Source organism: Coregonus clupeaformis, chromosome 10 (genome assembly GCF_020615455.1).
Source record: "Coregonus clupeaformis isolate EN_2021a chromosome 10, ASM2061545v1, whole genome shotgun sequence".
Lineage (NCBI taxonomy): Eukaryota > Metazoa > Chordata > Actinopteri > Salmoniformes > Salmonidae > Coregonus > Coregonus clupeaformis.
In genome coordinates, this window is record NC_059201.1 from 29,700,981 (window position 1) to 29,717,137 (window position 16,157).

The 16,157-nt window shown below is 43.4% G+C and overlaps 1 protein-coding gene across 2 annotated transcripts in view; it reads right to left on the minus strand.

Annotated features, from left to right (window-relative positions):
* The window catches only part of LOC121574978 (inositol hexakisphosphate kinase 2), a 29,293-nt gene extending 14,421 nt beyond the window's left edge, over positions 1-14,872 (minus strand). Inside the window, exons 1-2 of one of the 2 annotated variants that reach the window (XM_041887695.2) lie at positions 14,564-14,872; positions 9,397-9,494 (exon numbers count right to left, since the gene is read on the minus strand). The gene's annotated coding sequence lies outside the window, so the exon portion shown is untranslated. The remainder of the gene's footprint in view (positions 1-9,396; positions 9,495-14,563) is intronic. The other variant, XM_041887694.2, reaches the window with a different exon arrangement.
* Positions 14,873-16,157: the final 1,285 nt, after the last annotated feature.

Genomic DNA, 16,157 nt, shown 5'->3' on the forward strand with positions numbered 1-16,157 from the left:
GCCCTAAATATCAGCAGTCACACACCTTATCACATGCTATTAAAAGCCTGAGGGGCCTGAGCGCTGACACAAACACAAAGAAATGCCACCACCACTGACCCAAACATCCCATCCATGCACATAGCCCAGGATTAGCTCTCCTTAGGACCCCATGCACTTTGTTCACGTTGTCCTGCATGCATGTTGTCCTTTGTGCATGACCAGAAAATAAGAGCCTACCAGTACAAGTAGCCTATCAACACTGTCCACCTATTTGCACCTGACTGCTGTGTATCAGACACTAACAGGACTAGAGGCACAGGTAAACCAAAGGAAACGAACATGGAGAAGATGGAAAAGGATGCGGAAGAGAAAGAGGGGAGATTACTTATCTGGAGAGGAGAAAGAGTGAGAGAGCGAGAGTCTGGACAGGCTGCCTTAGGGAAACTCAAGCTTGGCTTTTACAGTTCCACTTGGAAATATTATCATATTAAAACAGGAAATATGATCATTACAGGATGACAGGGCTGGAATCTGCTGTCTCACCCTGGAAACGTAATACTTACTTTAAGTAAAGATCCTGCACAGTGCACCCAGTTGAATAGAATGTTGGGAAGCAGCACTGGTGGTCTGATGTAGGTGGGTTATTAGGCTGCTGTGGGTTCATGTTGATAATACGCTTTTGCTTCAGATGCATAGCCATTAGTCAGTGTGTGTGTTATTAAAACAAGTGTGGGCAGTGAAGCAGGCTGTTGATTAAAGTTATTTTGGCAGGAGCACAGTGTGTATTGGTGTCCTGACCAACAATTTGTGCCATGGTTCTGCATTGCAGTGCTTGTGTGAACACGTGAGGGAGAGTGCATGTGTGTCTGCAGATCACAGAGGAAGCCCTCCCTCTCCTCTAATGCCTAATGAACCCCCCCAGCCAAAACTCTCCATCTGCATCCCTTGGTGAATCACTATCACTATCAGAAAGGAAGAGCAGTGTCTGTGATGGATTGAGAGATGGGGTGTCTGGCTGGTTGCTGAGGTGAGCTGGCCAGCCAGTGGATTGGGTGATGGGTGTGATGAAGGCCCCTGAGTGGGTGTTGATGGGGAAACTGGGCCTGGTCCAATGAGCAGGCCACTGCAGAGCACAGTGGAAAAGTACTGCAGCCTGAGTCACAGAAGACAGCGTTCTGATAGAGCAAGACGCACACACATTCAGTAAACACACACACACACACACACACACACACTGAAACAACCCCATAGCCTACATTCTTACAGGCAGCCAAATAGATGAATACATCCACATAGACTGAAATGATGTGCAATAACAAACATACTACAAGTAGCCTTCGTTACAACGATTCAGATCAGAACAGATCAGCTGAGAGAGTTGCAATTTGAAACAGAAAATAATTTGCAATTCAAGGTCTGTGCCAATATAGTCAGTGTGTGAGTGTCAGGGTGACGATGAGAGTGAAGAGTAGTCCCAGTCATTTTTACCTTCTCTCTCACCATTATCACAACTCCCTCTCAATACAACTCCTCTGTCCCCATCGACCCCTTAAAGCTGCAATATGTAACTTTTTGGGTGATGTGACCAAATGCACATAGAAATGTTAGTTATAGATCTGGCATTCTCAATGAAAGCAGTCTAAGAAGCGGTAGATCTGTTCTATGTGCGCTATTTCTATGCTTCCCGTTCTTAAGTTGAGTTTTTGCGTCTTTTACTTTCGGTTTTGTACACCAGCTTCAAAACAGCTGAAAATACAATATTTTGGGTTATGGAAAATATATTTCACAGCGGTTTAGATGGTACAATGATTCTCTACACTATACTTGCTTGTTTTGTCACAAACTGAAATTAGGTGAACTATTAGAATTTTAGCAACCAGGAAATGGCGGAGCAATTTCTGCATAGTGCACCTTTAACAATCCCACAACATCACTACTTTGCACTTCCCTGCTTCCACAATCTGAGACTAAATCCCTTTGCTGTCTCAAATCCCTTCATACTCTTCAAGTCCATAATTTTCTCGGTGATCTGCTGCACGCGATCCCCAGCTGAAGAGAAGAGGAGGGATCAGCCTGAGCCTTTCAGAGCAAAATGGAAAAAGTGGAGAGAGAGAGAGTGGGAGAAAGAGAGTGAGACAGCCATTGTGCCAGAGTATGTTATAATAAGCCAGTGAAAATGAGATCCCAGGCTCAATATAAGGCAGTAATCCTTCAACAAAAGGACATCAGATTCTAATTAGAGTAATAGGGTGCCAGAAAGAGAGAGAAAGGAGGGGGTGGGGGTAGAGTAGGGTAAGGTAGGGTGAAGTAGAGGGAGGAATGTAGGCGAGTTGGCACCAGGACAGGATTCTGCCATGGCCTTTCCTATACCTTCTCCACACTCTACCTAACAAAGCAGGTTGCCACGACTCGGCTGTTACTGTGGAATGGAACCATGCTTGTGTACTCTCAAGGACAAATACCAGGGCCTCCCTCTCTCAATCTAACTGACTTCCCTGGCATAACAGTCACTTGCTTGTGTCACTTATGGAGCCTTATATAGCACACGTCAGCCTTATATAGCTAACTATGCTTCTTAACAACTAGCGAGTCATTCCACCTCAAAAAGCACATGAAAAGAGGGAATTCGACTCCCACCATCTCAGATTGTTCTGAAATCCTTTCTGTAGTTAAGTTCAGCATTCCTGGGGGCCTCCCGAGTGGCACAGCGGTCTAAGGCACTGCATCGCAGTGCTTGAGGCATCACTACAGACCCGGGTTCGATCCCAGGCTGTTTCACAACCGGCCGTGACCGGGAGTCCCATAGGGCGGCGCACAATTGGCCCAGCGTCATCCGGGTTAAGGGAGGGTTTGGCTGGGGGGGCTTTACTTGGCTCATCGCTCTCTAGCGACTCCTTGTGGCGGGCCGGGCGCCTGCAGGCTGACTTCAGTCGTCAGTTGAATGAGGTTTCCTCCGACACATTGGTGCAGCTGGCTTAAGGGTTAAGCGGGCGGGTGTTAAGGAGCACGGGCCATGTTCCGGAGGACGCGTGACTTGACTTTCGCCTCTCCCGAGCCCGTTGGGGAGTTGCATCGATGAGACAAGATTGAAATTGGGAGAAAAAAAGGTGGTAAAATACAAAAAATGATATACAAAATAATAATTAGAATTCCTGAAACACTATTTTGTTGAAATATAATTTAATCTCTTAGACATTAAGCTAATTGACTCCACCCAAATTGGTAATTTTAATTTATAGGATTCCTATAATCTTAAATAAATATAGTACCTAACATCCGATTTGGACCTTAAAGTCTTCCTAACAATGAGTAAGACATGAGGAATCCAATAAAATGATAAAAAGCCACCCACGGGCCCCCCATGCCAATCCCTCCCCAACAACCAGTATTAGTTCTCCATGTTTGACAAGCAGTATGGAGCTGCTGCTTGGAGTATTGCTTCTTCGTCCTTTGTAATGTATTCCCTGTAAATCTGGTTATATTATTTTTCCCCTGTTCTGAGAAATGAGCCATCGAAGTTGCTTGCATTATTTACCATAAATGTGAGAGAGTACCACATTTTGCTCACTAGATGCCGCTGTTCCTGCTAATTGCCACCACACCCTTTTATCCATGTTGGAGGTCTCTTCTGTTTGTTAAATGGATCACAACATTTTCTTTGCAACATTGGTTAGAAAACCAATAGCCTTTGCTCATGATGAAAATAGATTGTATGGTCATCCTCACAATTCAAGCCAGTCCTCCATGAAAGTGATTCAGTTTGTCATTCTCTTTTGCTTAATGTGTGTCCAGGAAACAGCCCCTCTATGTGAGGTTTATTCCCTTCAAAAAGGTATGGATTAGTTAGACCATTACTGGTGAACAAGCAAACCATTAGGCTACAGCAGTTCTAATGGTTTCAATGTTATGGTCTCTTTAACGGTAAAAGTCCCAAATACACACTATATAGTGTTTTGCAATGTTAATGGTATTGGGTTGGGTTTAATGGTAAATGTCACAAATCACACTATATATATATATATATATATATATATATATATATATATATATATGAGATGTTTTCTAATAATTGTATTTTAAAGAACATGACTTCCATGCAATGGTTTATGATTGAATTATTTTATTAGGGTTGTCACAATTTTTGTCACTATCCAATTTCTCCATCAAAGTTTTAGGCTTGTAGGAAAATTATTCATATGAGAATTGCACCATATGGATAGCACTCAGAGAGCTTCCATTTGTTGGACTATTCAAGGAGAGTTGGGTTGAATCATTAGGTTGCTAAGAGAAGGACAAAAGGAATTGCTTTCATGGAGGACTGGCTTGACCACACAATTTATTTTCATCATGAGCAAAAGCTATTGGTTTTCTACCCAAAGTTGCAAAAAGGAAATGTTGTGACTCATTTAATAAACCAGAAATTTTTATAAAAGGGTGTGGTGGCAGTAGCAGAAACAGCGGCATCTAGTGGGCAAAACCTGGTAATGTCGCACTGATTTACGGTAAATAATGCAAGCGACTTCAATGACTAATTTCTCTAAACGGGGGAAAAAACGTTACCAGATACACAGGGAACACATTACAAATGGTGAAGAAGCAATACTCCAACCACAGCTCCATATTAACATGTCAAACATAGAGAACAGATACTGTTTGTTGGGGAGGGATTGGCATGGGCTGTGGGGGGTCCATGGGTGGCTTTTGACAATTTTCTTGGATTCCTCATGTCTTACTTAATGGTAGGAAAAAGTTTGGTACTATAATTTGTTGAATATTATGTGAATCCTATAAATTAAAAACAGCCAATTCAAAATATTTTTCATGAATGCTAATTGTATCTGTTTCTAACTACAGAAATGATTTCAGAACGATCTGAGATGGTGGGTGTCATGGCTTGCTGAAATGACATGGAATGACCCTAGGCTAAGCGTTACAGAGCACAACAACAAAAGAGCAGAGGTTAGGATATATGATTCATGCATTTGACAAGACACCAACACACACTTTACATAACAGTGACCAAATTACTGACTGTGTCTGACCTATGGAGGGAATGATGATTGATGGCAGTTAAAAAGTTGGACTGTGGGAGGTATGGAGGGAGCATTATTGCTTTTCCTGGCAGTGTCACTCCTTGGTTTAGAATTGATGGTGCACAAATAAAGCCATGGTGTCCCTCCAGAAGGGCTTTAGTCTCCCAGTCCCCTCTCGCTCTCCCTCTCAGGGGGCAGGGAAACCCCCTCCCGTCCTGGCAGGAGACTGAGTGTGTGTGTGCATAGATAATATCTGATATGGCTCAGTTGTCAGATCTGATTTCATATGATCCACAAAGTCCTAGAATAGGCCAGCCGGGGGGCCTCCCGAGTGGCGCAGCGGTCTAAGGCACTGCATCGCAGTGCTAGAGGCGTCACTACAGATCCGGGTTCGATCCCGGGCTGTGTCACTGCCAGCCGCGACCGGTAGACCCATGAGGCGGCGCACAATTGGCCCATCGTCGTCAGGGTTAAGGGAGGATTTGGCCGGCTGGGATGTCCTTGTCCCATCGCGCTCTGGTGGAAAATAAGTATTTGGTCACCTACAAACAAGCAAGATTTCTGGCTCTCACAGACCTGTAACTTCTTTAAGAGGCTCCTCTGTCCTCCACTCGTTACCTGTATTAATGGCACCTGTTTGAACTTGTTATCAGTATAAAAGACACCTGTCCACAACCTCAAACAGTCACACTCCAAACTCCACTATGGCCAAGACCAAAGAGCTGTCAAAGGACACCAGAAACAAAATTGTAGACCTGCACCAGGCTGGGAAGACTGAATCTGCAATAGGTAAGCAGCTTGGTTTGAAGAAATCAACTGTGGGAGCAATTATTAGGAAATGGAAGACATACAAGACCACTGATAATCTCCCTCGATCTGGGGCTCCACGCAAGATCTCACCCCGTGGGGTCAAAATGATCACAAGAACGGTGAGCAAAAATCCCAGAACCACACGGGGGGGACCTAGTGAATGACCTGCAGAGAGCTGGGAACAAAGTAACAAAGCCTACCATCAGTAACACACTACGCGGCCAGGGACTCAAATCCTGCAGTGCCAGACGTGTCCCCCCTGCTTAAGCCAGTACATGTCCAGGCCCGTCTGAAGTTTGCTAGAGTGCATTTGGATGATCCAGAAGAGGATTGGGAGAATGTCATATGGTCAGATGAAACCAAAATAGAACTTTTTGGTAAAAACTCAACTCGTCGTGTTTGGAGGACAAAGAATGCTGAGTTGCATCCAAAGAACACCATACCTACTGTGAAGCATGGGGGTGGAAACATCATGCTTTGGGGCTGTTTTTCTGCAAAGGGACCAGGACGACTGATCCGTGTAAAGGAAAGAATGAATGGGGCCATGTATCGTGAGATTTTGAGTGAAAACCTCTTTCCATCAGCAAGGGCATTGAAGATGAAACGTGGCTGGGTCTTTCAGCATGACAATGATCCCAAACACACCGCCCGGGCAATGAAGGAGTGGCTTCGTAAGAAGCATTTCAAGGTCCCGGAGTGGCCTAACCAGTGTCCAGATCTCAACCCCATAGAAAATCTTTGGAGGGAGTTGAAAGTCCGTGTTGCCCAGCGACAGCCCCAAAACATAACTGCTCTAGAGGAGATCTGCATGGAGGAATGGGCCAAAATACCAGCAACAGTGTGTGAAAACCTTGTGAAGACTTACAGAAAATGTTTGACCCGTGTCATTGCCAACAAAGGGTATATAACAAAGTATTGAGAAACTTTTGTTATTGACCAAATACTTATTTTCCACCATAATTTGCAAATAAATTCATTAAAAATCCTACAATGTGATTTTCTGGATTTTTTTCCCTCAATTTGTCTGTCATAGTTGACGTGTACCTATGATGAAAATTACAGGCCTCTCTCATCTTTTTAAGTGGGAGAACTTGCACAATTGGTGGCTGACTAAATACTTTTTTCCCCCACTGTACATTAGAAAAGCAGAACTTAATATTTGGTACAGAAACCTTTGTTTGCAATTACAGAGATCATACGTTTCCTGTAGTTCTTGACCAGGTTTGCACACACTGCAGCAGGGATTTTGTTCCACTCCTCCATACAGACCTTCTCCAGATCCTTCAGGTTTCGGGGCTGTCGCTGGGCAATACGGACTTTCAGCTCCCTCCAAAGATTTTCTATTGGGTTCAGGTCTGGAGACTGGGCTAGGCCACTCCAGGACCTTGAGATGCTTCTTACGGCGCCACTCCTTAGTTGCCCTGGCTGTGTGTTTCGGGTCGTTGTCATGCTGGAAGACCAAGCCATGACCCATCTTCAATGCTCTTACTGAGGGAAGGAGGTTGTTGGCCAAGATCTCGCGATACATGGCCCCATCCATCCTCCCCTCAATACGGTGCAGTCGTCCTGTCCCCTTTGCAGAAAAGCATCCCCAAAGAATGATGTTTCCACCTCCATGCTTCACGGTTGGGATGGTGTTCTTGGGGTTGTACTCATCCTTCTTCTTCCTCCAAACACGGCGAGTGGAGTTTAGACCAAAAAGCTCTATTTTTGTCTCATCAGACCACATGACCTTCTCCCATTCCTCCTCTGGATCATCCAGATGGTCACTGGCAAACTTCAGACGGGCCTGGACATGCGCTGGCTTGAGCAGGGACTCCTTGCGTGCGCTGCAGGATTTTAATTCATGACGGCGTAGTGTGTTACTAATGGTTTTCTTTGAGACTGTGGTCCCAGCTCTCTTCAGGTCATTGACCAGGTCCTGCCGTGTAGTTCTGGGCTGATCCCTCATCTTCCTCATGATCATTGATGCCCCACGAGGTGAGATCTTGCATGGAGCCCCAGACCGAGGGTGATTGACCGTCATCTTGAACTTCTTCCATTTTCTAATAATTGCACCAACAGTTGTTGCCTTCTCACCAAGCTGCTTGCCTATTGTCCTGTAGCCCATCCCAGCCTTGTGCAGGTCTACAATTTTATCCCTGATGTCCTTACACAGCTCTCTGGTCTTGGCCATTGTGGAGAGGTTGGAGTCTGTTTGATTAAGTGTGTGGACAGGTGTCTTTTATACAGGTAATGAGTGGAGAACAGGAGGGTTTCTTAAAGAAAAACTAACAGGTCTGTGAGAGCCGGAATTCTTACTGGTTGGTAGGTGATCAAATACTTATGTCATGCAATAAAATGCAAATTAATAAATCATACAATGTGATTTTCTGGATTTTTGTTTTAGATTCCGTCTCTCACAGTTGAAGTGTACCTATGATAAAAAGTATAGACCTCTACATGCTTTGTAAGTAGGAAAACCTGCAAAATCGGCAGTGTATCAAATACTTGTTCTCCCCACTGTGTGTGTGTGTGTGTATATATATATATATATATATATAAATATAAATAAATAAATAAATAAATAAATAGGGGCTATGACAGTCTATTACAAATCAGCCTGAAAGTACTTTTGACAGTATTTTAATCTTAAGGAAGTATGGTTTGAAGTGAATAATACAGTGGGCTCCAAAATTACTGGCACCCCTGACTGGCAATGCACAAACAATACTTTAAAAATGTTAAACAATATAATTATAGAGATAAACTCAAAATACCAACATGTGAGCCATTACATCACTTCCTGTTTTACTAGGGTATAAAAATGAGGTAACACGCATGCAATTTCCCTTTGTCATCCAACACCATGAAGAAAAAAGATCTGGCAGTTCAAAAGAGAGATGGTTGTAGACCTTCATAAATCTGGTAATGGCTACAAGAAGATCCACAAACGATTGAATATACCACTGAGCACTGTCAGGGCAATTATTAACAAATTAAAAAGATATGGAACAGTTGAAAACCTCACGGGTAGAGGACACAAATGCATTTTGCCCTCCAGGATAGGGAGGAGGATGGTGAGAGAAGCAACAAAATCCCCAAGAATCACTGTGCAGGCCTTGGTGGCGTCTTGGGGTCACCAGGTTTCAAAAAGCACCATCAGACGCCACCTCCACAACCACAGGCTCTTTGGAAGGGTTGCCAGAAGAAAGCCCTTTCTGACCCCAAGACGCAGACGCAAGCGCTTGGAGTTTGCCAAACGTCATTTAAATTATGACTGGAAGAAGGTGCTCTGGTCAGATGAGACCAAAATTGAATGTTTTGGTCAGGTACAGCATCGGCATGTTTGGCGTAGAAACAGAGATGCATACAAGGAGAGGCACCGCATACCCACAGTGAAATATGGTGGGTCAGTGATGTTTTGGGGCTGTTTTAATTCCAGAGGTCCAGGGGCACTGGTTAAGATTGATGGCATAATGAATTCCACCAAGTATCAGGCAATTTTGGCTGACAATCTGATTGCCTCTGCCAGAAGGCTGGGACTTGGCCGTAGGTGGACTTTCCAACAAGACAATGACCCAAAACATACCTCAAGATCCACACAGAAATGGTTCTGTGTCAACAAACTCAATGTTCTGCCATGGTCATCTCAGTCGCCGGACCTCAATCCAATCGGAAATCTGTGGGCTGAGTTGAAGAGGGCAGTTGATAAGCGCAAACCCAAGAATGTGAAGGATCTTGAAAGGATCTGCATAGAGGAATGGTCCAAAATCCCTCCAAATGTGTTCCTTAACCTTGTCAAACATTACAGGAAAAGACTCCATGCTGTTATCCTTGCCAGAGGTGGTTGCACTAAGTACTAAATGAGGAGTGCCAATGCTAAATGAGGAGTGCCAATAATTATGAAACCTTGATTTTGGTGACATTTATTTTGTATTAAATAATTGTATGATTTTGGTTGGTTCCATTGAAACATTAATAAAGTACTGTGTTTCTCACATGTTGGTATTTTGAGTTTCTCTATAATTATATTGTTTATATTTTTTAAAGTATTGTTTGTGCACTGCCAGTCAGGGGTGCCAGTAATTCTGGAGCCCACTGTACATCAGAATATGTGCATCATTGATTGTTATTCCCCCCAACTCTGATTTAGCGCCTGGTCTTGTCCACTGTGTTCTAATGATGCTTGTGGGCATTTTAGAGGAATGGGTTCATTATATTTTGTAACTTAAACCATTCAAAGGATCGAGCCACATTTGTAGGAAGTAAATAGAAACAGCTCTGTTTACTACAACCACTTTTTTTCCCTTTTCTCTTGGCAAAATTACAATTCTAGAATTGGGCTAGGCTATATTAAGGTAATCTGTGTGAGCATATGTGTGTGTGTCTAGAAAGCTTATTAAGGATATGTGACAATGTCTGATGGCTTAGGCTACATACACTACCGTTCAAAAGTTTGGGGTCACTTAGAAATGTCCTTGTTTCCATGAAATGAGTTTGAATAGGAAATATAGCAAATTGCATAGGAAATGTAGTCATTGACAAGGTTAGAAATAATGATTTTTAATTGAAATAATAATTGTGTCCTTCAAACTTTGCTTTCGTCAAAGAATCCTCAATTTGCAGCAATTACATCCTTGCAGACCTTTGGCATTCTAGTTGTCAATTTGTTGAGGTAATCTGAAGAGATTTCACCTCATGCTTCCTGAAGCACCTCTCACAAGTTTGATTGGCTTGATGGGCACTTCTTACGTACCATACGTTCAAGCTGCTCCCACAACAGCTCAATAGGGTTGAGATCCGGTGACTGTGCAGGCCACTCCATTATAGACAGAATACCAGCTGACTGCTTCTTCCCTAGATAGTTCTTGCATAGTTTGGAGCTGTGCTTTGGGTCATTGTCCTGTCGTAGGAGGAAATTGGCTCCAATCAAGCACCGTCCACAGGGTATGGCATGGCGTTGCAAAATGGAGTGATAGCCTTCCTTCTTCAAGATCCCTTTTACCCTGTACAAATCTCCCACTTTACCACCACCAAAGCACCCCCAGACCATCACATTGCCTCCACCCTGCTTGACAGATGGCATCAAGCACTCCTCCAGCATCTTTTCATTTGGTCTGAGTCTCACAAATGTTATTCTTTGTGATCCGAACACCTCAAACTTCGATTCTTCTGTCCATAACACTTTTTTCCAATCTTTCTCTGTCTAGTGTCTGCGTTCTTTTGCCCATCTTAATCTTTTATTTTTATTGGCCAGTCTGAGATATGGCTTTTTCTTTGCAACTCTGCCTAGAAGGTCAGCATCCCGGAGTCGCCTCTTCACTGTTGACGTTGAGAATGGTGTTTTGCGGGTACTATTTAATGAAGCTGCCAGTTGAGGACCTGTGAGGCGTCTGTTTCTCAAACTAGACACTCATGTATTTGTCCTCTTGCTCAGTTGTGCACCGGGGCCTCCCACTCCTCTTTCTATTCTGGTTAGAGCCAGTTTGCGCTGTTCTGTGACAGGAGTAGTACACAGTGTTGTATGAGATCTCCAGTTTCTTGGCAATTTCTCGCATGGAATAGCCTTCATTTCTCAGAACAAGAATAGACTGACGAGTTTCAGAAGAAAGTTATTTGTCTCTGACCATTTTGATCCTGTAATCGAACCCACAATTGCTGATGCTCCAGATACTCAACTAGTCTCAAGAAGGCCAGTTTTATTGCTTCTTTTAAATCAGCACAACAGTTTTCAGCTGTGCTAATATAATTGCAAAAGGGCGTTCTAATGATCAATTAGCCTTTTAAAATGATAAACTTGGATTAGCAAATACAACGTACCATTGGAACACAGGACTGATGGTTGCTGATAATGGGCCTCTGTAAGCTTATGTAGATATTCCATTAAAAATCAGCCGTTTCCAGCTACAATAGCCATTTACAACATTAACAACGTCTACACTGTATTTCTGATCAATTTGATGTTATTTTTAAATGTGACCCCAAACTTTTGAACGGTAGTGTAAGTTGGTGTGTGAGCAGAGACATATAAGGGCAAATGAGTGAGTGTGTAAATTAATCCTGTCCTGACGATGTCTCTGCCCTCTTCATCCTGTTGCTACGGGGCTAACCCTTACCCTGCCCCCCTCCAAGTGTGTGCCTAACCCACTAAACCCCAGTAATCACAGTGCCAGCGGGACAGGAGTGAGTGACAGTGTGTGTGTATAAGTAATCGGAGCCCAAACTTCAGAGGGATCTCAGATGAACAGGAGCTGAGTGACTCACAGCAGACACTGTGGGTCTGGGAGAGGAGGGTGGAGGAGAGGACCAGGGGCGTGCCAATGGGGTAGAGGAGGAAATAAGGAGATGTGGCCTACCAGCCAACTCTGCAATGCCTCTATCGACATACGAGAGTGGTGCTGACAATGTAAGACTTGTGTGTTTCTTTCCCTCTCATCAAAATGACAGAGTAGAATAACACAACACTTAAACAGCTGAGATATCCAGGACCAGAGGTGTCTCAGTCTTGACAACACCGGCAATAATAAAATAACAAAACAACATGCCTTTGGTTGAGGGGAGCCAAACCAATCTAATCTATGAAGGACCGACATGGCAAGATTAGCCCAGTTTGTGTTTGTTCCATCATGATAGAACACATTAATGGCTAGCTATTAAACATGTGAGGCAGCAAATTCTAATCCAACCAACAACTCATCAGGACATAGCCTAGGCCTGATCATGGTTTTAATGGACATCCTCTCCTTGATGTATCTGTTATTGGGGTTGTTTAAAGCTTCAGTAGGCCAGTTTCTTATAACCTACTGTACGCATCAGAGGAACACTGGAATTTCCATGGGTCTTCTTCCCATCCCAACCTGCCATCACCCCACTATGAGATATGGCCAGGTTGTCAGCAGCACTCTCCAACACTCCTTGCCATGTCAGATTGATTTCGCTGCTAAACGGAACCACGGAGTGGCTAGTTCCTGGAACCCCCCAGGAAGTCTGAGGGAAGGATGCAGCATGGCCTCAATTTCTACACAGTAAATTTACCCCACAGGTGCTGGAACAGGAACATACCACCACAGTAGTTGGCTAGCTGTAGAGACAGATACCTCGAGTTAGGGTAAGAAAGGCTTAACGTCACCACTGAGGGGAGGTTTCTCTTATGTAAGGCCTGGAAAAGAACACCATCTAAAGTGAGTAACCCTCAGGGTCAATGACCTGTCTAACATCATGATGAGGATGAGGTACTAGCCAGAGGTGCTAGCCAGGTTTGTCAGACATTAACCTAGTGAGTGCTATCTATATCAAAGAGTGGGCACCTAAGCAAGCTGAGGCGGGTTCCAAATTATAGACGTTTGTTCTGATGAGAGAAAAGGTAATCCTTTGAAACCATAGACATGCCTCTGGAATCCAGTCTCCATGACTGGAACGAATTGCAAAAATCTCTGAAGCTGGAGACTCTTATCTCCCTCAATAACTTTAAGCATCAGTTGTCAGAGCACCTTACCGATCACTGCACCTGTACACAGCCCATCTGAAATTAGCCCACCCAACTACCTCATCCCTATATTGTTATTTAATTTGCTCTTTTGCACCCCAGTATCTCTATTTGCACATAATCTCTTGCACATCTAGCATTCCAGTGTTAATACTATTGTAATTATTCTGCACTATAGCCTATTTATTGCCTTACCTCCATAACTTGCTACATTTGCACACACTGTATATATATTTTCTGTTGTATTTCTGACTTTATGTTTTTTTTTACCCCATATGTAACTCTGTGTTGTTTTTGTTGCACTACTTTGCTTTGTCTTGGCCAGGTCGCAGTTGTAAATGAGAACCTGTTCTCAACTGGCTTACCTGGTTAAATAAAGGTGAAATATAAAAAAAAAAAAAAAAAAAATCAAAGCCTACAGCACCAACAGAGACCTCTCTTCTCTCTCTCTCTCTCTCTCTTTCACACACACACACACACACACACACACACACACACACACACACACACACACACACACACACACACACACACACACACACACACACACACACACACACACACACACACACACACACACACACACACACACACACACACACACACACACACACACACACACACACACACACCCTCTGTAGCTCAGCTGGTAGAGCACGGCGCTTGTAACGCCAAGGTAGTGGGTTCGATCCCCGGGACCACCCATACACAAAAATGTATGCACGCATGACTGTAAGTCGCTTTGGATAAAAGCGTCTGCTAAATGGCATATTATTATTATTATTAGACACAATGCATTGACAGTGAAATGGAAAGTCCCTGTTCCTAAACTACAGGCCTAACATTAAAGACTGGAGGAACACATTTACACACAAGTTACACAAACTCTTTATGAGAGCGTTGAGAAATGTCGAACACACAGTGAAACTTTGCTTTGGGACACATCGGGAGTCTAAGCCTTAAGTGAAACTTGGTCTCTGACATTGCCTTAGAAAAACAATGTTAGCAACCTCTGCAGTTAATGCTGGAAAGTGTTAAGACTGATCCACAACGTTCATTTATGGTTACTGCTAGTGCTACTAGCGGGGGTCCCGTTAGCTTTAGCTTGGTAGCTAGCTAACGTCAGGTCGCTGTGCAAAATACAGTCAGAAATTGTTCTGTAATCATATAGGTAGAATATACTCAATTTGCCACCAGACAAAATCATCAACTTATCAAAGTTATAAACCCGGGGGGGGGGGTTTACCGGTGAATGCACATTTATATTTACCTTGGCACTTGGCTATCATCAACTCGAGATTCCCTATAAACACGCGGTATGAGCAAAAATGTATCGGTGGTATGGGTTTCATGTATTTCCGCTATTGTCAGAGTCCTATTTTCATTGGTTTATAAGACCGTGGGAATTCGTCTCTGGTTGGTTAACTGTACGACCTCTCCCCGATGCTATAGCAACCAGTTGGTTCGATTTATGCGAAGACCAATGTCAAAGACAGTACAGTATGAAGATAGGCTAAAACTGCTTCTCCAATAGAAATTCCCGATCACACTTGTAGGCGATGTCATGGCGACGTTGGCTATCTAAACTCATGCGTAGAAACACGTCATTGGTCTAACGGTCGTCTCGCGCCAAACTGCGCATGTGCAAGCCGTTAAATCAAAGGCACTCCTTCGATATAAAGTTGTTTTTGACGAAAATAAAAACGTGTCTGTTGATCCCTTTCACGAGGTTGGAATAATAACATGTTCAACTACTTAAGACATTGCATTGAACCTAGGTTATGTCTTTAGATTTCGAGAAAATTAACATCTAAGGAATAATTTTCATTTCTCTCATTGACTTCTCAAACCACAAAACCTGGCTTGTTCTGTTTGGTCTGTTTCGCAAGCGTTCCCGAAAGTCTCGCGATATTGCGCACCTGGGTTTAGAAACTGTGCCATGTCATTGCCGGCAAAATACAGCATGTCATACATAGGCATAACATGGAAAATGCAGTTTTGCATAATTTACCTAGAGCCATATCTTTAGATAAATACAAGGCTCTACATTTACCCAAACACCTTTAGAGTGAAGAAATGCATTCCAGGCTTGGCTGCTGCATGAGAAAATGCATGGAGAAAGTACGTTTTCTGATAGAATAGAATGAATAGAAGTGCATGCCAATTGTATGGTTTTAGCTGGTTGAAGACGTGGCAACCCTGACCACCTCAGTGTCACCTGACAGGTTAATTCAATAATAACTCTGAAGCACGTTAAAACGTCCTGCATCAGTCAGCTGATTCTAGCCATTCCTTCTGGTCAGTTCTAGTCGGGCAGCATAGTCTCATTCAGAGGACCCCCACTTTTGTTAGTGTCTTATTGGTCAGGGTCACGCAAAATACTTATCACCACCTCTTGTTCAGCCTATCAGCGGCCTTGATTCCCGGGACTTCAGTTTCAGTTAGTCTATGACTCCAGCACACTGTGTGGTCAGAAAGTGCTTTCCCCATCTTGATGAGCGATTCCACAGTTGACCTCCTGCTGAACTTTAACTACTGTATGTCTGATATTTAATTGTGCATGCATCTAAACGTAAGTGCCTTGAGATATGTGTCATATTATGTGGAGCTAAGTTTTGTGGTCTATTGTGTATAATTACAGTGTGTTGAGCTTGTTAGCGATCTTGCCCTCCCGCTAGCATTAGCACTACCGTTAGCATCTTGCATTGGAATGCATGAGCATTTTAGCATGACTGTTAGCGATTAGCCGTTTATTAGCATTGCTCATTTATGGTGCTGGGCTATTTTCTATTCTATATACAGTGGGGGAAAAAAGTATTTAGTCAGCCACCAATTGTGCAAGTTCTCCCACTTAAAAAGATGAG